This window comes from Lathyrus oleraceus, chromosome 2, assembly GCF_024323335.1.
Source record: "Lathyrus oleraceus cultivar Zhongwan6 chromosome 2, CAAS_Psat_ZW6_1.0, whole genome shotgun sequence".
Classification (NCBI taxonomy): domain Eukaryota; kingdom Viridiplantae; phylum Streptophyta; class Magnoliopsida; order Fabales; family Fabaceae; genus Lathyrus; species Lathyrus oleraceus.
In genome coordinates, this window is record NC_066580.1 from 343,220,820 (window position 1) to 343,231,229 (window position 10,410).

At 36.3% G+C, this 10,410-nt stretch overlaps 1 long non-coding RNA gene across 1 annotated transcript; it reads left to right on the plus strand.

Annotated features, from left to right (window-relative positions):
* The first annotated feature begins 1,203 nt into the window (after positions 1-1,203).
* Positions 1,204-2,386, plus strand: LOC127121392 (uncharacterized). Its single transcript, XR_007803438.1, has 2 exons — positions 1,204-1,888; positions 2,020-2,386. It is a non-coding gene; the product is annotated as an uncharacterized LOC127121392 (long non-coding RNA).
* Positions 2,387-10,410: the final 8,024 nt, after the last annotated feature.

Consider the following 10,410-nt stretch of genomic DNA (forward strand, 5'->3'; position numbering starts at 1 on the left):
CGAAGTATTCAGAATGAGTCTAGGAAAACTCAATTCTCATACCTTCTTTATCGCTTAAGGCTCGTGACGTACAATCCTAATTGTATTTATTGTGTTTTTTGAGTTCGATTTTAAGAAAAGACCACTTGACGTTGGATCAAGGGTTTATTTATTGATTATGAAATAATGAGCGTTCCTAATGCCTAAGGAGTAGCTATCGAGCAATAAAAGACAAAGCAAGTAAAAGCATACATCCAAAAGGGGAGGGGGTACATGTAAAGTACAAGGGAGTGCAGGAAATAAAAGGTCTCATTGTCAGGTAGCCCAAGAGAAAGCCTTGTGTGTGTATATTGTCCTAAACTAGAAAGCGCGTAAAAGATTACAAAGTCTTCTTGAGTCTTGAGTGCTCCTTCCAAGTCGGGTCAAAATTTTGTCCAAAGTCTTTCGCAAAGGGTCCTAATGAGTCTCTAAGTCCTTTCCCATTGTCCTTTCCATGCTAGTGGAGTTATTGCATTATTTTCATTTTTAAGTCTAATTCATTTTTAGTCCATTTTAGAATGAGATGAAGAATGATGATATGGATGTACAATATGTATAAAGCAAAATAAAGTAAATGACAAAAATTAAATGTTAGAAGCGGAAATTAAAAGTTAGAAGTTAGATGCGGAATTGTAAAGAATTAGATGTTAGAATTAAAGAATTAAAAGTTAGATGTTAGTGTTAGGATTAATCAAAATCAAAAGAAAAGTTATAAGAGAATTAATATAAATATTAGATCTAATAAAATTCTAATGTTAAACCAATTAACAAAATTAAAATCCTACTTATCAAACAATATCTAACATTATCAATATAAAATTAAAATCAAATTAAAATCAAATTAAAATTCTAAAACAATTATCAATATCAATTTAAAATTCTAATATCAAAACAATATCTAACATTATCAATATCAAATAAAAATGAAATTAAAATTCTAAATCAATTATCAATATTAATTTAAAATTCTAATATCAACAATATCTAACACTATCAAATTAGAATTATACTATCAAACAATTATTAACATGAAAATCAATCAAAACAATTAGTAAAATGAAATGTCAAAATAGAATTCAAAAACAAATATCACTATCCAATCAAAGTTCTGGATCAAAGCAATGCAGTATGGGCCTTAGATCAACTTCTAAGCCCAAACAGGGGGTGCAGATAGTGGTGGAATACTGGAAAAAAATGAAGGAAAATTGGGCTTATGGCCCAATCGAAACCTAAGATGAAGGAAAGAGAGAGGATCTACTCCCTGCATCCACCAACCTACGAACCATTCCCTAACATCTCACTTCCTTCTTCCATAAAAAACCGGTGAACATTTAAGTGACTCCGCCGCGTCGGAACTCATCGTCGGCGGTGGCGGAGTTCCTAAGCCTCAAACTCACGTCGCTCTCACCGTCCCCAAACTCTCGATTCTGAATCCGCAACTAACCTCTCTTAATCCCTACCTAAACAAATGAACTGAATCGTGATCTCTCACGAGCTTCAATCAAAATTCAAAATCCAATCCTCTCACGGAGGAATCTAAGATCTCAAAACTGACTCGATAATGACGAAACACAGTGAATCGACGGATTACCTAATCGTGAAGGTGACCGTGTGGAACTAACGAGAAGGATGAATGTGAACTCAAGTGTGCAGCTCCTTCGGAATCTCTTCTATACTCTCTTCTGTCCGGCGGTGATGATCGAAGATTCACGGTTCAATTCGCAGATATTGTTGAGGTGCGGCGAGAGTTATGGGAAGTGCGACGGCAATTCGATTCAACCGAGAGGATTATGCAGGCGGCGGTGAATGTGGCGCGAGAAGAAGAAAATAGGATTTCTGGAATCCAAATCGAGGGGGCGAAAAAATTACGGTAATCACGTATTTATATAGACTTTGAAGTATAAATTACATATGCATTTTGATTCTGCTTGCGTCGTTCATGTTACAATTTCTTTCTTGCCATGTTTTGATTGTACTCGTTTCTTCTGTTGTTGTTTGCAGCATTCGATTCTGTTAGCTTGAATGTTGTTTTGGTGCAACAACTTGGATTGTCGTTTGGATGCAGCATTTGCGTTTCACGTTGGATTACTTACATTGCGTTGTTGTTTTCCTTTGCTTTTGTGGATGGTTGTTTCACGTCATTTACGGCTTGTGCTGTCGTTCGCATTTGTGCTTCAGTTTTGCGTTGCCGTTTGGCTTTTCACTGGCGATTTTCTTGGCTTCAACTTGCGTTTTGACATTGGTACTTTCAATTGCCATGATGCCTACGTGTACTCAACCTTGTCATGTATTTTTTGTCTTATTTGGAATATCATTGGATCTATGTAATGGATATTTGGATTTAATGTGGATAAAGTGGTTTATGGAATTGATTTTAAAAATGGATGTGGATAAATTGATTTTGAGGTAATGATAAATGGATTTGGATTTGGGAATTTGATCTGGTTACTTGAAAGAATGAATTAAAATAGGCATAAAAAAGAAAAGGTGAATGGGCTTTATGTGATTCAATAACCATGGCCCTATCACAAAAAAGAAAGTAAAATAAAAAAAGATGGAAATTCTAATAAATTGAAACCGAACTTGATTTTCAAAATGACACAATGACTTCTAAAGTTAATCGGAAATCTCAAAAATCATTTCTAACTTCAAAAAAAAAATGGTTTTGTATTAAAAATCAATTTGAACTTTTAAAACAATGTGTAAGACCCCAATTTTGACCCTAAGATCCCTCATGTTTCCTCATCATATGCATTAGTATTGGGATCACACCTTGGCATCCTCCTTACCCCTCATTCATTGGGTTTGCATTGGTAGAGATCATAAAGCATATTTGATTGTATTATACTTCTTTTTTTCTTTATTTTACTAACCAAAATACAATATATATGTCATTGTATAGTTTAACTCTTTTGTAGGTAGTGTGTATGTTCACCTATGCTCTATCAAGCTCATATCTAGGGTTTAAGACCCTCAATGCAAGGAGCTCAATCAAGAATTGGTTTACTTTTTCTCTAAGCATCATATACGGATCCCCTTGATCTTCATATGTTATTTTTATCAGGAAATCATCAAGAGTTTGGAGTTTGTTTGCCTTGGAAACCCTAATTCATCTGGGTATCTTATGTGAATTCTTCAATAAGTTTCTTCAACAAATTGATCAAATATTTCAAGGGATATTCCAAATTTCATCATATTATGCATATATGATCCTCCATTAGTCCCAAAAGTCAAGAGAACGTCAAGCTAGCAAGATGGTTCATGGTGGTTGATCAGAGGAAGTCAACTGGTCAAAACCGGGGTTCCCTATACCCTATCTCCTACAATATTTATCATATGAAACTGATTTTGAGTGAAACATTACTCTAAATGACATTCCAAACAACTTTCATGTTGAGGTCAAGATCTAGTTTTTCTTGGAAAGTCATTTTTTATGGTGAAAGATTATAGGTCATTTTGTCTAAACCCTAGTTTGGAGGTCAACTTTGCAGGGCCATAACTTGCTGAATTTTTATGAGATGAAATCCATTCAAATTCCATGATCACTTTCAAGATGTCTACTTCAACTTTGATGTTTGGAGGAAGTGCAAATTCAACTTGCAAATGCATATTCCAAGAGGAAACATTATAGGTCATTTTGGACCAATACCATTGAACAAGTGATTTTCCTCAACTTCTAAAATGAATAACTCCTTCATGCCAAATCCAAATGAGGCTAAATTGGTGACCAAATTGAATAGGTTTGAAATATATACACCGTTGATGAAGGAACGTTTCTCATTTGAAGCCCATAGAAAAAGTTATTCAAGGTGGAAGAAGTGAACATTTGACTTGGGACTTAGAAAATTTTCAAATATGTTTGATTTCCTAAACTCCCACCTCAAAATTCATCATGCTCCAAGCTTCAAATGAAAAAAGTGTTCAACATGAACGTTGTTCCCCTTTATCTTATATTTCCAAAACATCCAAGATCATATCATTTGGACCAAAATTGAAGGACTTGTGCATGGCTTCATTATGGGAAGTGTTTTGGCAAGTTTGAATTTCAAATGATCATTTGCTTTTGCATGCTTGCAGTTTATGAGTTCAGTAGAATTTGTGCACGATTTGGAGTTGGATTACATCACTCTCAAGGCCCAAATGATTGCCCATACACCCATGCAAGTGAATTACTATTTTTGTCAAATTTTCAAGTGGTGCAAATATCAAACACAATGCCTATTTAGACAAGCTTAAGGCTTCAGATTCATCATCAACACCTTGCCCAAGCTTTGATAGACCTCTGCAAACCCTCGCTACCATATAATTTTCTAAGATTTCTTTGAAATCGAGCTTTAACTTCACCATCTGTTTGGAAGTTCAAACTCCAGAAATTCACTTCCATTTTCAGTTCATTTGGTTCCTACAAGCAAGAGGAGGAGAAAGCAATCAAATCCAGATCAAGATCAAGTCAAATTGGATCAACTCGAAGGCGAATTTTCAGAAACTTCCACTCTTTGATTCTCTCTTATTTTTCCACTATTCTTGTTCATTTTTGGTTGTCTGAAGTCCTTCCAATGTAGGCAACAAGATTGAGTTGCTTTGAGGTCAAGATTGAGTTGCTTTGAGTTATACAAAATTGAGGCCAGATTCGAGCTCCTGAGCATTTTTTATTTAAATCCATGTCTTGCTTTTTCTTTTTGTTGATGGTTGAAGGTGGACCAGTCCGGTGAGGTCCACCGGAGAAGAACACCGGAGCTCTGGCTCCGGCGATGTGTTGGCAAGCTTCCCAACCACAAAATCCGTTTGATTTGTTTTAATCTTGAGTGTTGATTGTGATTACCACACGTGTTGCACAGTTGACTGATGACCACATGGAACGCGTGCTTTGGACCATTTGATATGCCACCTCAATTAATAAGGGAGATCAAATGGTCCACGTATTTTGTAATTTCTGAATTTTCATTTTATTTGCCTTATTTTCATTAATTCATATTAATTTTAAAATTAATCCAAAAAATATGGGACTTTCACCAAAAAATTTCACATATTTTTCTCTTTCATTTTCTAAGTTAAAATTACTTTTTGGATAAATATTAATATTTTTCATGATTTAATTGTTTTTGTGCATATTTTTAATTGTTTAAAAATACTTCTGACTTTTCAAAAATAGTGAAAAAATTTCCCTAAGGTCCTTTGACCTTGTTTGACCTATGATAAATCTCTTAGCCATTTATTTGGTGTTTTGAAGAGGTTTTAGGTTTTTGATAAAACATAATTTAATTTAATGCATTTTTAATTGATTTTTAATTGGGTTAATTGAAAATAAATTATGTTGAGCCATTTTTATTGACTTGTGGAGTTTGACTATTGTATTTGGGCCTTGGTCAAGGTTGATTTGACTTTTGTTGGATTAAAATCATTGGATTTAGGGGATTGATGAAATGTATATTTCATCTCCCAAAATGAATGAATGATTTTAATTTGATAAAATTCCTCTCATGACCAATTTGTGTTTGTCTCATTTCCCCTCCATATTCATCTTCAATCCCTTTCTATCCCACTCCTCTCATTGGCCAATGACATCTCAATATCCTAAGGCTAATTGGTTCATGAACCAATACAAGTATGGATGAGATTAGGTCCACCATTGATCATTTTCTTTTTTGTGTGTGGTATGTTTTAGGAGTATGGTTCATTATACCATATCTCTAATATGAATTAACACCAAAATTTCTATTGCCCGACCACAGATAGTTGTGATTTCTACATAAGTCCAATTACGATTGCTTAACATAACGCTAAATTTTGACACAAAAGGCATATCATTCTAGTAAGAGAGATTGTAAGTCTCTCCCCTTTCATGGTATTGTGTGGAAAATTGGCCTTTTTTCCTTCCTTTGGAAGATGTTTTGGTTCAAGGATCCATGCTTGTGAGTAGAGGGGTGAGTGTTCTCCAAAGAATGACTTAAACAATTGAAAAGAAAAACTCCACTAACTTCTAATCAACTAACATTTGACTAACTTTTTAATTTCAAGTCATTTACTTTATGCACTTTAAATTCAAGCCATTTATCATTTGTCATTATACATATCATTTAAATTGTTTATGTTTATGCCATTTTCATTTTGCTCATTTGAGCCTTATTTTGTGATTGTATATACTTGTTTGTGTATCTTGTTTGTGTTTGTGGTCTTAGGACCTTAAAGTACATAATAACTAACGAAAACCCTAAAAAATATTTGTGTAGATTGTTGGATTGTGATCTGAGCTTTGGACTTAGAATTAGGCAACACTCCCTATGCAAAAGAACATGGCCAATGCCAACTTTTCTGAAACCAAGTCATTGTGAATTGAGCTTCCATCTGATGCAAGTATTCAGATCCCTCTAAGTTCATCTGCTACAAGGTCTTAATGCAAATGTTACTTTGAACCTATGTCTAATGCCTTATTCTGAGCCATTCAAGGAGTATGTCATTTGATACATGGGGAAGATTATGAGGTTTCTAGCTTGGATATGACTATCTTTATTTGATGCCTTGCTCTTCATTTTTCTACTTGCTTATTGATATTGCTTGATTCTAAAGTCCAAAGGAAAAGTGGGTTTCTATATGACATTCTTGTCTATTGGATTGCATCTCATTGGTCATATCTTTTCAACTCTTAACTTTTAATTTTTGCTTAGGATTAGTCTCTTCATCTCCTCCCACTTCTTAAATTTCAAATGTCTTCCCCCTTTTTTAAAACCTTTTTTGCTTGTGATTTCTAAACTTAGACTTTATTGAAAATTAGAAACTTTGGCCTTATGCCATTGTATTTTTAAACTCTTTTCTTAAATAAAACTTGTAAATGAACTTAACCATATTTGACTTAAAATTTCAAAAGACAAAAAGAACTAACACTCATTCAAACTCTTTTAGGCCTTTTGTGCCTCTTTTAAACTTAAACTTTTGTTAAAAACAATTCACTCACTTTGAAATTGATACCACGAACTACGAGGTTTTGATCCCTCATTTTTATGTTGGTACGTAGGCACAAGTCCGAAGGTCTTGTCAAACACAAAAATATAATTAATGAATTATTTTCTCATCCCCTCACTCTATTTATTGCAAACATCGTTTTTACCAAAAAAAACACATACACACATAAAAAAGGGCTCCCTAGGAGTACCTAGGAAACTTTGGGTGCTAACACCTTTCCTCTATGTAACAAACCCCCTTACCTGTAATCTCTGCCATTTTATTTGTTTTGATTTGAAAACTTCTTATATTTGGGTTTTGTTTGTATTTTTCCCTTTTCCTTTGGAAATAATAAAAGCACGGCGGAGACTCTGGTTTTACTGAAGTTAACTTTATCCATAGATTAATGGTCATGAATTTACCGCTATAGAAATTAAGTGGCGACTCTGCTGGGGAGTAGTCCCTAGTGGCTTTAGCCTACTTTTTTATGTGTATATATTTGTATATTTGTTTGTGTGATATAATCTACTTGTTGTGATTGGTGATCTCTGAGTGGTGAGATAAGTTCTAACCCTAACTTGAGTGCAAGTAAGATAGGACGATGGTATAGTCATGTTCGACTTGTGTGGAGTAGTCCTTAACAAGTTGTCTTGAGATCCATCTACTCAGTGGAGACCCTTTTGGAGTTACTGATGACACACAAGTTATTTGTGGATAGGCATTACTTTCTCTGATTTAGGGTCCGAGAAGCTGAGAACCGTAGAACATTTAACCCAACTTGGCCTATTTAGGACGTAGTGCGGAGACTGTTCAGGTGTAGACTTGATAATAGTTGTTACGCGATACTACACTCAGACGAGTTTCTCTTGAGAATATTATAGGTTGATGAGTCAGTCATCCTAACCTGTAGTATTCGATAGATGGAATTAAGACTCTAGAAACATTTTAGAACATGATCTACAGGTTTTTATCCTTAGTACACTCCTTTAGGATGGTTCTTAACGTGACTCCATGCTCGTGACTCACAACAAACCCTTTGATTCTTGGTTGATATAATCAAGTCTTGTCAATATCAATGGAACTTAGGTGTTGATAAGGTGAAAACCATAATCCACCAAAATGGATGATTGATCTTGACAATGGCTTGATTCATCCCTTGATCTTTGTTTGTTTGCCTTGTGTGTGATCCCGTATTTGTGATTTTTGCATTCATGCATTCATGCGCATCATGACATTCATCACACGAAAAATAGCTTCAAGGAACTGAGGTTTTATTTGTAAATATTTTCAGACCATGGATTGTGGATGAAGGAACACTAAGAAGTACGGTTTTAGATGTCCCGACATGAAAGAGTTAAGGAAGCTATCACCTTTGGTATTAGATCCCTTGGACTTCAAGCAACGTCATGGGAAGCTTCTATCTGTGTTGTCTATTGATGTGGTTGAAGGACTCTTGAGTGTGTTGGTTCAGTTTTATGACCCTCTCTACCATTTCTTCACTTTTCTCGATTATCAGCTTATGCCTATGTTGGAGGAGTATGCCATCTCTTGAGAAAACATGTTTCTGACAAAGTGCCTTTTAGTGGATTAGAGGAGATTCCCAGATCTCATCTTATAGCTGAAGCTCTTTATCTGAAGAAGTGTGAGATTGAGGCTCATTGGGTGAAGAAAGGAGGTATTTTTGGGTTGACTTCTGAGTTACTTATGGGGAAAGCTACTGCTTTTTCTCAGGCCGGTAGTGTGGATGCTTTCGAAGCCATCTTTGTGTTGCTCATCTATGGTTTGGCTTTGTTCCCTAACATTGACTGTTTTGTTGATGTTAACGCCATTAGAATATTCTTGATTAGGAATCCTGTACCTACTTTGTTGGGTGATGTGTACTTCTCTTTGCATCTAAGGAATTCTAAAGGTGGTGGAACTATTGTGTGTTGTGTTCCTCTTTTCTACAAGTGGTTTATTTCGCACTTGCCTTAGACGCCTGCTTTTATGGAGAACAAGCAATGTCTACGGTGGTCTCAAAGACTTATGTCTCTCACCAATGATGATATAGTTTGGTATGACTCCGCATTGAGTAGCTTGGATATTATTGATAGTTGTGGTGAATTCTCTAATGTGCCTCTCATTGGTACACGAGGAGGAATCAACTATAACCCTGCTTTGGCTCGTCGTCAACTTGGGTTCCCCTTGAGAGACAAGCCTAATAACACTCAGTTAGAAGGTCTTTTCTATCAAGAGGGTAAAGATCCCCAACATTTGAAGCAGAAGACGATACATGCTTGGCATAATGTGCATAGGAAAGGAAGATCCGAGCTTCGTCTGCACAACTGTGTAGCTTTGGAAGCTTACACTACTTTGGTGAATAAGAGAGCTTTGGAGTTGAAAATGTCGTATGCTTGCGAAAGACTTATGTCTATGGTTGTGGTTGAGCCATTAACTCTCGCTAACCAAGATGTAGAGGAGTTGGAATACGCACTCGCCAAGATGAAGCAAGAGAAGGATATGTGGGAATAGCGGTTCCATGCTTTTAGGAGAAAGCATGAGGAGTTCACTACGCCAAAAACTGGAATAGACAGCGCCCCTTAGAGGGCGCTTTATTACAAAAGCGCACTCTAAAGTGAAGAGAAAAAATAAGGAGCATACTACTAGAATAGACAGCGCACTTTAGAGGGCGCTTTTGTAACAAAGCGCATTCTAAAGTGAAGCGAAAAAATAATGAGGAAATGGAGGGACACCAATAGAGGACGCTTTATTGAAAGCGCCCTCTAAGGGTAACCTTAGAGGGCGCTTCTAAAAAAGCGCTCTCTATGTCCATGTACATTTCCAGTTTATAAGGCACTTTTGGAAAGCCTTAGAGAGCGCTTTTAGAAGCGCCCTCTTAGGCCCCCTTTAGAGGGCGCTTTTGTAACAAAGCGCCCTCTAAAGTGAAGCCAAAAAAAAAAAAAGAGGAAATGGAGGGACAACAATAGAGGGCGCTTTAGTGAAAGCGCCCTCTAAGGTTACCCTTAGAGGGCGCTTTTGAAAAAGCGCTCTCTAAGTCCATGTACATTTCCAGTTTAGAAGGCGCTTTTGGAAAGCCTTAGAGAGCGCTTTCAGAAGCGCCCTCTTAGGCCCCCTTTAGAGGGCGCTTTTTTTACAAAAGCGCCCTCTAAGGTCCCCTTTAGTAAACATTAAAATTATAACATATACTGCATGTCTCTTTATTTTCCCTCTCTATAAGCTATTTCGTTTACGTAACTGGGTTTTCTCTCAACTGCAATTACTCTCTACTGCGATTACTCTCGTCCTCCGTTCGTTCTCCCTCCCTCACTGTCATCGTCGCCGTCGCCTTTTTCTGCTGCTGCGTTCACGTTCACTGAGTTATCCTCTTCCACCGTCACTGTTCACTTTCTTCTCCATCGTTACCGTCACCTTTAAGGTATTTCTCTTCTCCATCGTTACCGTTCACTTTCTTCA